This window comes from Leucopleurus acutus, assembly GCF_964270905.1.
Source record: "Leucopleurus acutus genome assembly, chromosome: 1".
Taxonomy (NCBI): Eukaryota; Metazoa; Chordata; class Mammalia; order Artiodactyla; family Delphinidae; genus Leucopleurus; species Leucopleurus acutus.
Window position 1 is genome coordinate 201,690,966 of NC_139142.1, and position 17,953 is coordinate 201,708,918.

Sequence of the window (17,953 nt, forward strand, 5' to 3'; positions counted from 1 at the left end):
CGAGAGCTAGTCTGGCCCCTTAGCAGTGAGCCTGGGCTGGGCCACTCCCCACGCTCCAATGGCGGTGGACGTACTAGCACGCAGCACCATCTGTGCTTTTTGGAAAGTTTCTTGAACCCCTTACAATCGCACTCTCACCCAGAGCCCTACGCCTTAATTTAAGCCCTTTGCCTCCAGTTCTATTCCTGGCGAGACAGCAAACAGCCTCATATCAATCGTCGCAGAGATGATATTCCTTTTGAGGGAGCTGGAATCTTCGTGCTTTTGTCCTATCACGTAGCCACTGCAGAGAGGAGATTTTTTTTTTTTTCCCATTCCACCCCTGTTTATTAAAAACAGCCCTTTTATCCTCCTTATCAAATCTTGCCGAACTCTAAACCAGGGTTCTATTTCATGTGACAGGATAAAAAATAAGTAATTCTCCCCTTCGCCTTGAACTGGAACAACCCAGGAAATAAAAGACTAGCCACGCAGTCAGAGGCCTACAGAGCCTTTTCCTGGTATGGGTGCGAATCGAAGATGTGCCTCTGACTCTAACCTGATCTGCCTTGGAGAAGATGATGTCAGAAGAGGCTTCACGAAACCCAACTCCAGAAAATTAAAGCCAATAGCCTTGCTCAGCCAGGACAGAAAGGGCATTGGAACCATTCAGAGGTATCACCCGACCTGATAGAAATCACAGGGTCTCGCCTATCATGCTCAGACACGGTCTGCGTACAAGAGCTGGGCTGGCACACCCAGAAGGCTTGCAGTCATGTTACAGGACTGTCTTATTTCCAGGACCCGGCCCTGGAAATTGCAGCTAAACCCCAGAGGCACATCCCTCAAGAGGGCTCAAAGAGAACCAGCCGGAAATCTGTGCTGAAGATCAAAATCTGGGGTTAATCACCGGTCTTAAGAATAGTGCTTTCTTCCAGACAGTGTAATAGATCTTTCCTAAGAGATTAAGACAGCAGCTACAGAGCCAGCCAGGAACCTGCCCACGTTGCCAGGGCCCGCGGCTGGGTGTTTGGGGCGTGGTGGCTGGGCGGGGTGGTGGACCACAGGCATCGTGCCCACCTTCTGGTTGCTGCCGCTGCTGGGTTCTTGCCCCATCCCCCCCCACCCCCCGCCGTGATGCTAGCCATCCTGGCTCTGCCCCTCTCCCACTCCTCAAGGCCCCTCTTTCCTTCAGTTAACAGGTGGATGGTATTGGTCAGGCTGCTTTCAGCTAAGAGCAATAGACAACCCTCTTCCTGTTAGCTTAAAGAGCGAGGCTCCATTAGGAGTCACGCAGAGGGTTTTAGGATTTGCTCGGTCTGGGGACTTTAAAGTCTGTTTCCCTGCAGGCTCTTTTTGCAAGCTTCATCCTCAGGCTGGGGGCAGGAAGATGCTGCAGCTGTTTGCAGACCTCATGTCTATGCTTGACAATGTCCACAAAAAGAAAGGAAAAGTCACTCCTGGAAGCTCTTTAAGAAGACTGAGAAATGAATTTCCCCTAGGCCTCCAGGAACTTAAAGTCTGTTTGTAGGCCATTGGCTCCAATTACATGTGCTCGTTCCTAAATCAGTCACCAGCAAGAGAGGCGGAGCCCCCCTTGAGCAATTGGGCCAGCCCTGGAGTTGAGGGTATCGATCCTGTTCGTTCCCCTTGAGGCCCTGTGACTATGGGGGGAAGGGGAGAGGCCTGAACAAAACCAGGGTTCTGTTACCAAAAATTAAGGGATGGAAAGGATGCTGACTAGGTGGTTATGGTGTGCTCTGCCACAGGGTATGTATTTATTATCTTTTTTAATCATCATAGATAAAAGCTATGGTAATCATTATGCTTTCCCCCAATATTCTGTCCCTCCTCCTTCTGGGAACACGGAAGCACTGAACTTCTTGACCCCTCCCCCCCTCCCCGTGAGGCTATGTCACCAGATCCGGCCAGTGAGCTGTGAACTGAAGTGATGCGTGTGTCTTCTGGGCCAGAACATTTAATTGCCTGCCCTAGTTTCTCCAGGCAGTTCTTTTCCTCTGCCACAGGGACCAGCAATGGTCCAGATAACGGCTGTCCCATCAGCCTTGTCCTGGAGTGAGGACAGTGGAGACCAGGGCCTCCAGGCCACATGCAATGAACAAGTGGCATGATAAAGAAAAAAACACACACTTTGATGTTTGGAGATAATTTGTTACTGCAGCAAAAGCCCAGTGTATTTCAGCTGATACAGTAGCTTACGTCTAATGGAGTGTTTCCCATGTTCCAGGCATGTGATAACACATTATCAGTAGTTTCAATGGACAGGAGAAGTCAGGAGTGGCGGGGGCCCCTACCCACACCCCCAGGGTGACTTCACTCCCAGGCATTTCCACCAATTGGCACTTGCCTAAGGATGTATCTGAGTTCCGGTTGCTCCACCGCACAACAGATAAATGTCCTAAGGATTCCGGAGCAGAGAACAAGTGAGTATTGGTGCGTGCGAATAGGAGGTCACCAGAAAAAGATAGGAACATTCAGGTATGCACGGACGCTGCGACTTCCATAAGAGGAGAAGGGGGAAATATGCCACTGGAACAAATTCTCCACAGTTCCCTTGTGTTTCTGCACACCTTGTGATCAACGCACTGACCTGCCTTTCGTTCCAACTACCTTGTCAAGGATGTTCGTGTGGCAAATAGTTTGCAGGCTAGAGATAATGCTTCCCCCAGAGCAAAGATCGGGTTTGCCTACCCCCATGGAAGGTAGAGATAGTATCTTTCTCTGAAGCAGAGGCAAGTATACTTACTCTCCAGTATGATAAAGACAATGTCTTGCTTCCCAGCAAAGCAGGCATGCTTCATGCCCATTATAATATGAGTCAGGCTCCTTAAGCTCCAGGCTCCCCTCCGGTAATGCAACCCACTGGGTGTGTAGCTGTCATCACCGTGTGGGAATTGACACTTCGGTGCAAACATTCTGATACACTAGTTACTGCTACTGCTGTGGGTAATAGACTGTCCTTTGTCTCTGACCCAGGAATCTTACCTCTCCTGGCAGCATTAATGGAACTGTGGCAGGCTAACTTTTTAGCCTGCCAGTGGGGTGAATCTCAGACCCTTCATAATTCCGGACACATGTGGTTGTTTATGGACAGGTAACATTCCAAATTAAGCATATAGAGAGAAGTTAGAGAGAAACCTTTTTTATCTCAGGAATTTGCCCAGAGAAATTGATCTTCTTCCTATTAATATCCATTATTTTCCTTTCTTAAAACTGGTAGATGATTAAAAAGAGAATTTTCTCTAGAATCTTCACATCCACCTGAGACTCTAAGCAACCAGCTTGTGAAAATAAACCAGAATGCTACCCAGGGATATCATTCTCAAACTGCCTGATTGCAGGTCTGCTCTTGCAGCCCCTGCGTCTGTCTTCAAATATCAGAAAACCTTGGCACTCCAAGTTTCCAAATTGGAAGTGAAATCTGCTCAGTGAGGATCTGATTTGAACAGAGTGTGGAATTGATTCTAAGGGTTTGGTATAAGCTTTAACATCTGACTTATAAATGCGTCACCTGCTATGTGCTGAATGAAGAAAACTTACTACAGACAACCAGGGCTCAGAGAACAATGGATTTTGCAGAGTTCTTTGCGCGCAACTACACATTTCCCCCCGCAGTATTCAGTGTCAAAAGTTTAAGTAGGGCTTCCCTGGTGGCGCAGTGGTTGAGAGTCCGCCTGCCGATGCAGGGGACACGGGTTCGTGTCCCGGTCTGGGAAGATCCCACATGCCACGGAGCGGCTGGGCCCGTGAGCCATGGCTGCTGAGCCTGCACGTCCAGAGCCTGTGCTCCGCAACGGGAGAGGCCACAACAGTGAGAGGCCCGCGTACCGCAAAAAAAAAAAAAAAAGTTTAAGTAATTCCTTATAAGACACCACAGAGTTATGACAGGTCATACAGGAGATAGGGATGCAAGTATATTTTTACCTTTGCAAAAAACAAAGGACAAAATAAGACAACCTGCATGGAACTGAGACCATCCGAAGGATAATCTTTAGATCCGAGTCACTGAGTCAGACTTCAATGATTAATTTTTATAAATGAATCTGCATTGTGTCAAGCTGCCTCTCGATCATAGATTATCTGAGTCTATGAGATGTGTTGGGGAAAACCTCATAGGATAAAAATGAATCATCCGTATGGCATTTCAGCAAGACCTCAACCCATTTATTTTCCAGTATTAAGTTCGTTCACTGATTAATTCAATCTGAATAATTTCCAGAATGCTTAGTAATGTGTTAGGCTAAAACAGATACAGTCCCTGCCCTTAGAAATGTTCTCTCGAGAAGGTTTGACTTTGACATATGTTAAGTGCCACGAAGAAAAAGTAAACAGTGTTGTGAGAGCTTATAATAGGAGCCCTACCCACTTCTGGGAGGCTCAGGAAAGGCTTCCCTGAAGATGGGACACTGGAGCTGAAATCTCAAGGCTTTAAAGGGATTTACTGTGCAAAGAAGTTGGGGATGGAACAGGGGTGACAGGGGGAGGTTAGAAGATTATTCCAGGCTGAGAGAACAGCATGTCCAAAGGCCTAGTGACAGATGCATCTTTTTTACTTTTAGGGCAATGAAAAGGGTCAAGTCCAAAATCTGGGACCATCTGAGCAACAGAATATATAATGAGAGCAATAGATTATATCATAGAATAAAATAAATACCCACCAGGCCACAGTGATAATCAACAATCAGATAAATAAATGAACAAGAAGATAAGCTATTCTTGCAGCAGAATTCCAATTAATAAACGTAAAAAGGATAATGGACATAGAGAATCACCATTTGAAAAACACCACGGTAATAATTACTGCATGCAAGAATCATCAATTGGTGATAAAACTGGCAGGTAAAACGATGATGAGAAACATTATACTTACATAGATTCACAATGTCTCTTCTCCCCATCCCTCCAATAAAGGGTAACTTTACGACGCAGACACCATCTTGACCAAGGGCTCAAAGTTAACACCACCAGTAATGAGATGTGAATATCATGTACCTCCTAATACGGTACGCTGAGGACACAATATCACTTCTGTGATATTCTTCCCAAATTATCTGTAACTTGAATTTAAACATGAGAGAACATCAGACAAACCCAAACTGAGAATCATGCTACTAGATAACTGTGTTCTTCAAGATTGTCAAGGTCATAAACCACAAAGGAAGAACGGGAAACAGCTCCAGACTGGAGGCCAAGAAGACATGGCACGCACAGGCACTGAATGATCACTGGATCCTGAACCAACTGTTGAGATTCAGGTAAGGTGTGTAGGTTAATTAATAGTATTGCATGTTTTGGACAACGAATGTTGCCTGCCATTTCAGTAAACAAAAATGCTGTTTCCAGCGATCACGCTGGCTGTGGTGAGGAAAATGAATTCAGTTCAAGGCAGGCTGGAATACATGTGGGGAGATCAGAAACAGGTCCTTGCAAGAGAGCAGGGGAGAGGATGCTGCAGGCTTGGTCTAGGGTGATGACAGCGAGAATGGACGAACATGAGGAGACTCTCGAGATATTGAGGAAGTAAAAACATAGAGTGACGTGGGCGTGGAGAAGGACCAGGTGGTGGGAGTCCAGGATGAGTATCCACGTCTGGCTCTGCCCGAAGAGAAACAGAGAAGCTATTCACCAGGAGAGAGCACACGCTGCAAAAAGAAGCGATGTGTGAGTTGAGCCTTGGATACTCTGACTTTGATGTCCCTCTGATGGACCCGGATGGTGATGCCAGAAAAGGCATTTGGAGGTTAGGGGTAAAGTCTGAGGTGGAGATAACAATTGGTCGTTGAAGCAACTTGTCCCAGACTAGTGGGGGAGAGACTTTTAAACAAAGTAGTGATGATTTATTCTAGAGCGTAAAACAATTGGGTTATAAATAAAGATCTGTGTGAGCAGAAAGAGAAGTAGCTGCTGATGTCAGTGAGGGAGTACGGCTTTCTCAGAGGAGGTGCTACAGAGATGAGCTTAGAAGGATGGACAGGAGTTTGTTACACGGATGTAGAGGAATCTTTGGACAATCTGCCTCAATATTCCTGTTTCTTTAGCTAGTGGGGGTCCAGCCCCACAGGTCCAGCTAACAGGCAGCGGCTGTTAGCTCCCTGGGCTCTACAAGTGGAAAGAAGGCAGTGCGTTTGCAGTTGCCCAACTGGTCTTTCTTTGCTCTTTTCCCTAACTGGGCATATTTTGAACTCCATCCATAGTGCATGCACCTCCAGAGTTTTCCTCCTTCCCCTCTTCTGCAATTCCCCTCTCGTCAAAAGTCCCCAAACCCTACCTACAGGGCACTACAGACCATTTCCCAGGTAACGGTTCTTTCAAAAATTACTTGTTGGTTCATGTGTTAACTGTTGGGTAGTGACTGACTTAGGGGCATTTCCATTTTAATGAGGATTGAAGCTTCCCATCGGAACCAGTCTTAAACCGCAGAACAACAGCATTGTAGCAGGAACTGCAGGTTCCAAAGGGCTTTTCTTCAGGGCCTCATGAGAAGTACCCATATTCCAAATGACCCCGCGTCACTCAGGACTGCTTTCCACCTCCCCACACAGAGACATACGCTGTCCTCCCATCAGTGACTCGGCCTGAGGTCACAGCGGTTATCAGAGGGACTGGAGGGAGGATACCTGTCTGAGGATGCATATCAGAATCTCCGGTGGTTCTGAAAAACTGCCCAGGGGATTCTGAGTTGCTCAGAGGAAGGACTTCTTTCTTCCCTCTTCCCCCAAGCTTGTGGACCACTTTCAAAAACCCTTAATTCCTCTTCCCAGGGTCAGACTAACTGAATTCGTATCTCTAGGTTGGTTAACTTACCCTGCAGGGTCACCTGTGATCTTGGCTAGCTTCTATCTGAGCCCTTGTTCTTAGGGGAAGCCGTTTCTTAGGTAGCATTTCCAACCATACACACTTTTCATGAATTTCTTCTGGTAGTTTCCCGAGTACTGCCAGAGACCAGTGCTTTCGCTGATGACTAAAAAAAAAACCAAAAAACAAGGACTAATTTTAGCAGAAAGTCATGTTAAAACAATTTATTAAACTAGCAGGGAGAAGTTAGCAATTGAAATGACAATAAACAGTACCATTTACAGGAGCATAAAAACCTCAAAATGCTTAGGGACAGATTTAGCAAAATAGACACAACACCCGCACAGTGAAAACTATACAATGTTTCAGAGAGAAATGAAGGACACCTGAATAAATGGAGTGAAATATTATGTTCCTGCATTGGAAGATATTGTTTTCATATCAGTTCTTTCCAAATTGATCTATAGAATAAAGGCACTCTCAATAAAAATTCCAGCAGGTTTTAAAAATATATAAATTGACAAGCTGATTCTAAAATTTATATAGAAGTGCAAAAGATCTGTAATAGCTAAAACAGTTTTGAAATAAAAGAGCAAACTTGGAGGACTTACACAGTTGTCCCTTGGTATCCTTGGGGGATTGGTTCCAGGACACCCCATGGACACCGAAACCCATGGATGCCCAAGTCCCTTTTACAAAATGGTATAATATTTGCCTATAATCCATGCACATCCTCCCATACACTTTAACTCTTCTCTATATTACTTATAATACCTAACACAATGTAAATGCTATGTAAGTAGTTGCCTGTGCATAGCAAATTCAAGTTTTGCTTTTGGGAACATTCTGGAGTTTTGTTTTTTTTTAAAGAATATTTTCAATCTGCGGTTTGTTGAATCAGAGGATGTGGAACCCATGGATACAGAGGGCTGACGGTGCTACTCAATTTCAAGACTTAACATAAAGCTATAGAAATCAAGATAATGTGGTACTGGTGTATGAACAGATATACAGATGGAAGAAACAGAATAGAATTCAGAAATAGACCCACACATACACAGACAATTGATTTTTTTTTTAATTTTTTTTTTATTTTTGCGGTACGCAGGCCTCTCACTGCTGTGGCCTCTCCCGCTGTGGAGCACAGGCTCCGGACGCACAGGCCCAGCGGCCATGGCTCACGGGCCCAGCTGCTCCGTGGCATGTGGGATCTTCCCGGACCGGGGCACTAACCCGTGTCCCCTGCATCGGCAGGCAGACTCCCAACCACTGCGCCACCAGGGAAGCCCCAGACAATTGATTTTTGACAAAGATGCCAAGGCAATTTAATGGGGAAATGATAGTCTCTTCAGGGCACTGGTCATATAGTCATATATATGTATTGGCAATACAAACGACAAAGTCCTTGTTTCAGAATATTTAAGAACTCTTAGAACTTAATAATAAGAAACAACTCAATAAAAAATGATGAAAAAATTTGAAGAGACACTTAATACAAGAATGGCCAGTTGGCACATGAGAAGACGCTTAAAGTCATTAGTTATAGAGAAATGCAAGTGAAAGGCACAAAAGAAACCACCGCACACCCATTAGAATGTCCAAAATTAAAGAGACACACCAAGTCCACAGCCAGTGTTGGCAAGGATGTAAAGCAACGGCACTCATGCACTGCTGGTGGGAAAGCAAAACTCTGCAACCACTGTGGAAAGCACTGTGGCAGTTGCTCCTAGAGATACGCTTCAAGGGATCCACCCAGAAATCCTATTCCTAATATTTATCCAAGAGAAATGAAAACATATGTCCACAGAAAGATGTGTAGACAAATGTTCAGAGAAACTTAATTCATAACAGCCCCAAAGTGGAAACAACCCTAATTTCATCCACAGGTGAACAGGTCAACAGATGGAGGTCTAGTGACACAACAAAACGCTAGTCAGCCATAAAAACAAGAACACACTGTACACAGTGGCACGGATCGTTCTCAGAAATGTTATGCTGTGAAAAAATAGCCTGACACAGCAAAGAGTGTGCCCTGTATGATTTCATTTATATGAAATTCCAGAAAAGACAGATCTAATCTATAGTGACAGAAAGCAGATCAGCGGTTGCCTGGAGCTGGGGTGGAAGGACTGAGTGAGAAGCTCTGCAAGGGAATTTTCTGGGGTGCAGCCCGTGATCTCTATCTTGACTTTTCTGGTGGTTATACCTGAGTGTACAAACTTGTCAGAACTCATCACAATGTACACTTTGAAGTCGGTGCATTTTATTGAACTAAAATCATACCTCAATCAAGTTGATTTGAAAGAAAAAGCATTTAGTGAGTAGAAAATACTATGCTACACAAATATCAAGTTGAGAGAAGGCTACATAGAGACAGAGAGTCAGAATTCCTGGGAAACCCCAGTCTGCAAAACGCACTCACTTTCTGGGAGACGTCGGTCCTTCTCAGAGCTGCCCCACGGGCTTGGCGTGGGAGCCGGCTGACGTTCACGGCCACCTTGAGAGCCTTGCACGTGCTGGGTCATGGGAGGAGCTGGGAGCTCTGTTTCAGCCCTTGCTGGAGGACCTTGTCAGCTCTGCTGCCACCCTTCCCAGGACTCCCGGGATGCGCAGAAGCTCGCGCCTGCTCCTACTCAACTTTCCACCTGAGGCCCAAGTCTTCTCAAAGTTCACAGAGACAGGCAACACAAGCCTTCTGCCTTCATTTGCCCTTTTTTTTTGCGGTACGCGGGCCTCTCACTGTTGTGGCCTCTCCCGTTGAGGAGCACAGGCTCCGGACGCGCAGGCTCAGCGGCCATGGCTCACGGGCCCAGCCGCTCCACGGCATGCGGGATCTTCCCGGACCAGGGCTTGAACCCGTGTCCCCTGCATTGGCAGGCGGATTCTTAACCACTGTGCCACCAGGGAAGCCCTTATTATTATTATTTTAAATCCTCTGAAAAGGCAAACATTAATCACCATCTCAGAAATATAATAATTTCAATGGTAAACAGGACATTTTTGTTCATTTTATCTTTTTTATTAAGGTGCAATTGACATACAACATGATATTAGTTTCAGGTGTATGACATAATGGTTCAATATTTGGATATATCGCAAAATGATTACCACACTAAGTCTAGTGAAGTAGACTCTGGTTAAGCAGAGAACATTTTTTCGTGTGCGATTCAGTTATACATACATATATATGTATATATTCTTTTTCATCTTCTTTTCCATTGTGGTTTATTATAGGCTATTGAATCCAGTTCCCTGTGCTATACCGTAGGACCTTGTTGTTTATCTCTTTTATGTATAGTAGTTTGTAGAGAACACTGTTGAAATGTAGAATTAAGGTAAAGGTGTTTTCTCTCGCTAGAGTTGTTTCTGAAGAGGTCTTGGCACAAACTCCTGCAGTGTGTCGAACCCCATCATCACACCGTGTACTGTGAATCCAGGCCACGCCAGAGGGTGAATGCTGACTCACAAAGGGAAACCAAGAGAACTGCCAGCCTCTGATGTATCAGATCAAGTCAGCTGTGAACGTGCTTTTCCTCAGTCCCGTGCGCCCAGGCCCCCGGAGGCTCAGGCAGCTAGTGAGGCTTCTTCTCTGCGTGTCAGTCAGAGGAAGGGCACAGGGACACCTTGCAGCCTGACCTCCACCACCACTGACTCACATTCACTCAACACGTGAAAATCCAGTGGAAATAATAAATGGGTGATAGAACCTTTTACAAGAAATAGAAAATCTAGCAGGACTTTTGAGGATGGTAGGAAAACAAACTCTTGGATAACGTGGTTTATGTTCCTTTCCCTTTTTTTTTTTTTTTTTTGCAGTTTTCTTTTTTCTGCCTTAGGAGGCACTTGTGATTTGTATGTTCTGTAGAAAAGAGGGCTTCCCTGGTGGCGCAGTGGCTGAGAGTCCGCCTGCCGATGCAGGGGACACGGGTTCATGCCCCGGTCTGGGAAGTTCCCACATGCTGCGGAGTGGCTGGGCCCGTGAGCCATGGCCGCTGAGCCTGCGCGTCCGGAGCCTGTGCTCCGCAGCAGGAGAGGCCACAATGGTGAGAGGCCCGCGTACCCCAAAAAAAAAAAAAAAAAAAAAAAGAGAAGAGGAGCATGGAAATTCTAAATATGATCCAGGAATTATCAGTGTCACTATTTCTGAAAAACGGAAGCCAGTTTTTAAAAATGATAAATGGTACTCAAGTCACATTCTGCTTTAAAGGTTTGTAACAAATACAGACGAATTAAAAAGAAAAAAGATAAATGCAGTACATGCATTAAAAAATTTCAAATAGTTGAGAAGGATATAAAAGATGAAAATAAATTTTTCTTTTATGCCTCCTCTACCTAAAGATAACCATTATTAACAATTTCTTATATATCCTTCCAGAGTTTTCCATGCATACACAACATTGAAAAAAACATACTTAAAAATTTGTATACAATATTATGACATCCTTTTTGAATAATTATTTATTATATATTTAATAATATATTGGCATGCCTTATTTCAACACACACAGATTTACTTTATTATTTTTAATAGCTACATAGTATTCTTTCTATAAATGTGCTTTACATACCAGTCCCCTGTTCATGGACAGTTAAGTTAGCTTCAGATTTTTAAAAATATTACAGTGAATATTCTTTATTCATATATTTTTGTACACGCACAAATATATCCATAGGGTAAATTCCTAAAAGCCAAGTCAAAGGGTTTGTACATAAAATTTTTTTACAGATATTACCATGGTCGCCACAGAGGCCTTTATATCTGACCATCAATCAATGAAGGGAGTTTCCCTAAATCCTCACCTATCCTAGGTTTTATAAAACTTTTAAGTCTTTGCCAACTGATTTGGAAAAAGAAAAAGATGTCTCCTTTGTTTCAATTTGCATTCCTCCCATAAGTGTCTCCATTTCAATTTTTAGCAAAAAGAAGGCAAAACATGCTATGCTGGGCGGTTTGCAGTCGCAGAAAGAGCGACCTGTGACCAGCAATGCCGTGCCGAGCGGTTTGCAGTCGCAGAAAGAGCGACCTGTGACCAGCAATGCCGTGCCGAGCGGTTTGCAGTCGCAGAAAGAGCGACCTGTGACCAGCAATATTTTGCGTCCCTTGACCTAATTACGTCCGCTCTCCAGATATTTTCACGAAGCAGGTAGCTTTTGAGAAAATCCAAAACAGGTAGAGTCGGAGATGGTTTATTTATAAACGAGTCTGTTGGTGAGGAAACACTGATGCCGACGTCCAGGCACAGTTCCGGCTCTGCAGCTCCGCAGCCGCCTGCAGGCTGCGGATCGCAGGGATGTCGTCGACAGCTGGAACGCTCTGCGGTCCAGCACTGACCTGGCCTCGGCACCTGAGCAGAGCCAGGCTCGCTGGAGGCATGCACTCCTAAAGCAGCCCTTTGCTTTCACTTCTGGGGAGCTGGCAGGGGAGCAGCTGTTTAGAATTTCATAAATAAGGCATGGATTAACTCCGCTGGTTTTCTTTATCTCACTGCCCCTGCCCCTGTAGTGACCCTATTGGGTGTCACAGCAGGTACAGAACGAGCAGACCCCGGGCAGGGGATCTGTCCATCTGGGCACAGATTTCCAGCTGCTCACCACCTCCCTTGGTCATCTCTGGAGGCCACGTTTGCTCCCTTTGTGACACGGATTGCCACACAACCGACCTGTTCACCCACATGACTCCAGCTGTATCTGGATGGTTTAAACGTGGCCCATCAGGTCGGGCAGCAGGGAATAGGCAGGTTCTAGGTGCTGCACGGATCCCGGCCCCAGAGCAGCCACGTGGCCGCCTCTTCCTTCCCAGATGCTTTCTCTTGGGCCACACGGAAAAGTCACCATATGGCGCAGTGGTTAACACTCAGGTCTTGAATCCCACGTGCTGCGGTTTGAATCTTGTCTCCTCTCATTAATTACTGCGTTGCCTAGAGGAAGCTACTTAACCTCTCTGTGCCTCAGATTCACAGAAGATCATATCTAACTCATGGGCTTCACGTGGGATATGATCACAAACAAGACCAGTACTCGGCCTAAAGTTCCAAAAACGTTGCCTGTTGTTATTACAACCGGCCTGTGAGACTCCAACTCTCCTGATATGAAAAACCTATATTCCATTTGCAGATTGGAGTGGCAGTGAACTAGTAAGTCCAGGATTCATCAGAAATCATTTCTCTTCTTTCGCCTGTCTTGACCTAGTATCTGGTTTATCGCTACACCTAATTTTCACGCAAAGACGCAGACTTTCAGCAGCAGGAGTCATGAGAGAGGGCTTTCGGCCTCAGCTTAGCTGCGTCGCGGAGTTCTGCATTCCGTACACAGCTGTGTTTTCTCCTACACCTCCCACCAAATGTGGTTGTGGACTCAGGGCAGCTATACTCATGAAGGGGCTTGGCATAGACAGTGTCCAGATGTGGGAACACAGCTGCATGGAAACACCCTGCTCACTGGTCAGGATCAGACTGAAAGAGATTAAGAGTCAGAGAGAACTTTCTCCAAGATCTAATCTCATGCCCCTTTGCTTCCACGCTCTTGCTTGTGGCATTCACGCCACGAGGAAGAGGAGGTAGAAATCAAGGATGCTTTACAGTGATTTGTACGCCCCTCAGCCACGAGACAGTTCATTTCTGATGGGATACCTTCCATCTGGTGCAGAGTTAACCCGCTCCCAGAGGCAGTGTGTGACAAAGAGATAACTACCAGACGTGTGCTGGTTAAATAACACATCATAAATTCAAAAGAGTTATGCAAACTGGGAACGTGACTGAGGGTGGCTGTTTTGCAGAGAGAACGGGTTCAATACCATTGAAGGGTGAGGAGTGCTGAGGCCTCAGACCTAATTTACAGCTTCCAGGAAACATAGGGGACAGTGCGGTTAAATTGCCCCAAGGTGCACATGCTGGATCTTTCCTGAAGGTGAAACATACTGCAGGAAAGCTGGCCTGGAATCTTCAAAGTCATCATTATAGGAAAAAATCGGAGAGTGACCTAGGTGAAAAGAGACGCAGTTCCCAAAAGCAAGGTGCAAACCTTAATTAGATCCTTGTTCAAAAAAGTAAAGGAGAACAACCATAAAAGACGTTTAGGGACAACTGGAGATCCTGAAGGATAGGCTGATTCTTAGGCGGCTCTACAGAATTATCGCTAATTTTTCTGGGCACGAAAATGGCCCTGTGGTTACCAGGAGAGTGTTCTTATTCTCGCGAGATGTCTGCCACAGTAATTAGGAGTGAAGCATTATGACGCATGTGGATAACCTTCCAGTAACTCAAGAGTGAGAGGGAGTAAATGCGGCAAATAGGAGAATCGTTGGATCTAGATGGAGGTTGGTCCTGGGAGGGTTGTTCCAGGCTGAATCTAGGTGTTTGTTGTCCTGTTTTTTTTTCAACTTTTCTCTAAGTTTGAAAACGTATACAGTGAGAAGTAGAGAGGGGAAGGAGAGGTTACGGATCCAGGGGCTGGCAGCCGTTTCTGGCAGCCTTTGTGGGACAACTCAGCTTAAGCCTGGCAAGCGCCTTCCCTTGGGAAGGGGGGAGGCCTTTGATACCATGTCCGTTCTTAAGTTGAGAACTGTCTTGCTGTGGGTGCCTCATCCCCTGATGCCGGACCAAGAGGACACCTCTGCAGAGTCAGCAGCACCTCCAGGCCCAGGGCTCTGAAGGCCACCATCCTACAGGGGGAGGGTGTGCCAGGCCTATTTCCCCTTATAGAACACACCCTCCATCTGCCCTCATTTGGTGCAGAAGACAAGGCTAGGTTTCTACATCACCTCCTTTCTATATCACCGTGTAGAAAACAGGATTGTGTGAGAGTTAGATGTCAGATGTTATGTACTTACACAGTGGAGACTTTGCACCATTGCTCAGAGTACAAGGCAATATCAAAATTTTAAGAAATAATTGAACATTGTGTTGCTCTTGTATCTTATGCTTGGACTCCATAATTTAACCCAAGGAAAGAATTCTCTAATAGCCGGCCTTTGGGACACAGGCAGTAGAGGAGCTTTGGGGTAAGAAGGCCTTTTAGAAGAATGGTTCAAATCATTGCACCTTGAAGGCAGACCCCCTCCTTGATGAGAGGCAACAGACCATTCTGAGTGACTGGAATTCACACTGTGTCTCTCACCAGAAGATAAATCTTTAACCAGCTGTAGGAAGCTTGCTTATCACAAAACTAACGAACCTTAACTGGGTATGGACAGCCAAACATGTTGACAGCAGTGGAAACCAATACCCAAGACACTGTTTGGAGAACAAAGCCAGAACTGTGATGCCCAGATGTTAACATCCAGTAAAATATTTGTTAAAAAAAAAAAAAATCCCAAAGACATTGGAGGATTGGCCAAAGCAATCTTGAGAAAGAAAAATGGAGCTGGAGGAATCAGTCTCCCTGACCTCAGACTATACCACAAAGCTACAGTAATCAAAACAGTATGGTGCTGGCACAAAAACAGAAATGTAGATCAGTGGAATAGGCTAGAAAGCCCAGAGGTAAACCCACGCACCTATGGTCAATTAATCTATGACAAAGGAGGCAAGAATATACAATGGAGAAAAGACAGACAGTCTCTTCAATAAGTGGTGCTGGGAAAACTGGACATTTACATGCAAAAGAATGGAACTTTTAATTTTTATTAAGGGAACAAATAAAACCTATCGTCTGCTTCACCATAATTTCATGAAATGAGGTGCACTTTAATTTCAAACAAGAAGTAAGGACATGATTGGAGAATGAAGATGCCTGGGTGGGGGGCCTAGATGAGAAGAACAACCAGATGGGTGAAGGCGGTTAAGGTGTTAGCACCCTCGATTAGAATGCTGTCCAAAAGAACAGAGCAGAAAAGCATCTAAAGGATCAAAGGAGGGATGATTATGGTCAAAAACGTTTCTTGCCCTACATTTCTGACATCATCTTATGTTGCTGACACTTTATAATAAAATGTTAAAGGTTTACTCTGCATCAGAAAACAGCTATGCTGCACATATGTGATGATGTGTGTGTATGTAAATCATTTTATATTTTCAAAATGCTATTTAATTCATTTAAACCTCACAACAGGAATATGAGATTCTCACCATAAACTTGGTCATCCTATGTCTCACTTTACATCGGAAACCAAAGCTCCCAAATGAATCCCTGATGAATCAGCAAACGTCCTAAAATGTGTCAAGTCAACTGGCAAATTGGTCTGGATCTGAACCTTGTGGGTGATGCTTGACTAAAGGAATCCAGAGTTTTAAAAATCAGAAGTGCTATAAATCTTCTTTAATGGACTTCAAGTACCTTCTAACTACACTTCAACCCAAATAAGAATAGAATCCAAATGAAACAGTCCAGAAGTTAACAGTGGCCATGATACAAGTTAATTCTGGAGACAAAACATGCCTGAAACAGATGTGGAAAAAGAACTCATGTGAGAGGATTAGGTCACCCTCACAGCCTTGGGATCCTCTAGAAAGCAGAGGCGAAGGCGGGATCTAGGTGTGGACACTTGTCTGCGAAGAGCAAGTGCAAAGCACTGGGCGGCAGGGCAGCGGGCTGTGAGGTAGGAGGGATGCAGGGCAGCGATGTGGTCCATTGTACCACAAGCCTTAGACGCAGCAGGTCGCATGGGAGCTTGTTCATGGGGCACTTGGGGCTTCTCTGGAAGGGTCTGCAGGGGAGCCACATCTCAGAATGATCCCCGGAAGAGACGCAGGGGTGGTGGTGTCTGCCCGGCTCCCTCCCACCCCCTCTCCCGGCAGCACTATCTCATCCATCCATCTATCGGGACCTTACACCTTACACTTTCCTGTGTGCCAATGGCTACCCGAAAGTCAGAGTCCAGGCCCTGGGACTTGGTATTTGGTACAAGTCTGAAAGAAAAGGGACTTGGGGTTCCAACAGAGAGGACGGAGGGAGAGAGGATGTGGGAGAGAGAGAAGAAGAGGGAGCAAATCTCAAGAGGCTTGTGTCCCGTACGATCAATATCACCTCCTGGTAACTACGAAGCCGCTTAGTGATGTTCAGAATCCTCTGTGCCAGTTAAGACGTGAGGTGGCATGAGGATGGTTTCCAGTGCCCAGAAATACTTTATGAAGGAGCCAGTCAGCAAGAAGACACGGACGCTTTTAAACAGACACGGTTAGATTTTAGCAGGAGCCACGAGCGACCACTTAAAGTCAAACATTTTGCCGAGGATTGAGCATACTGAAAACTACTTAGGTCTCGGTTCTATAAGAACTAGAAGTTGTTTGATTCCAGCTTATATATGAATTATCAGAGGCAGTTGCATTGTCTTAGACTGGGTTCCTCCAGAAGCTGCCCTGAAATATGAGAATGTGAATACAGGCAGCTTATCTACAAGGTGAAGGAGAGACAGCGGACTAGGGAGAAGTGAGGGATGCCGGGAAGACGTGTGGTTTCAGGCAGATCATCACCGCATATTACACTGCTGGGGACTCTGGGGGCCCAGAGTGAGATGCTCTCCAGGGTAATTGCATCCAAGGGGCAAGGGAGCTGGGGTATTTACACAATGGCTGCTGGCAGTGTCCTGTTGAGAGCTTCTCCCAAGGGTTCTTATGTCTCCCGAACTTCCAGCCTGCTTTGTGGGAGGACACAATGGTCTCCAGCTGCCAGATACGCTCTCAGGCAGAGATGCAGATGCTAGCAACTGGAGGCCAGGCCTTTGCACTGGGAGCAGGGCACCCAGACAACAGGCTGTGGGTGACTTTGTCACCTGTCAGGGTGAGGTGACTCAGCAGACACCTCCAGATATGATGGTGCTTTCTAAGTTTTAAAAGTGTTTAATGTTTGCTAACAGTAGATCTCTTTCTTTGTGAAGTAGATGCTTTAAGTCCCTTTGAAAGCATTCATCTAGAATGCTTTCTTCTTTGCAAAATTAAACTTAAAAAAATCACTGTGTAGGTAGTTAAAATCAGAAAACTTTGAGGTTGGAAAATCTGTGTTTTTCTTTTTCCTCTAAGAGGCAGATTCCTACAAAAAACTTAAATACTTTTAGAAGCTAACTAATCTTGCCAGTTGCCTGAATTGTGGAGGTGAGAGATTGTTCAATCAGGATGACTAAAAGTTTTTTAAAATAAATTTATTTATTTGTTTGTTTTTGGCTGCGTTGGGTCTTCGTTGCTGCATGCGGGCTTTCTCTAGTTGCAGCAAGCAGGGGCTACTC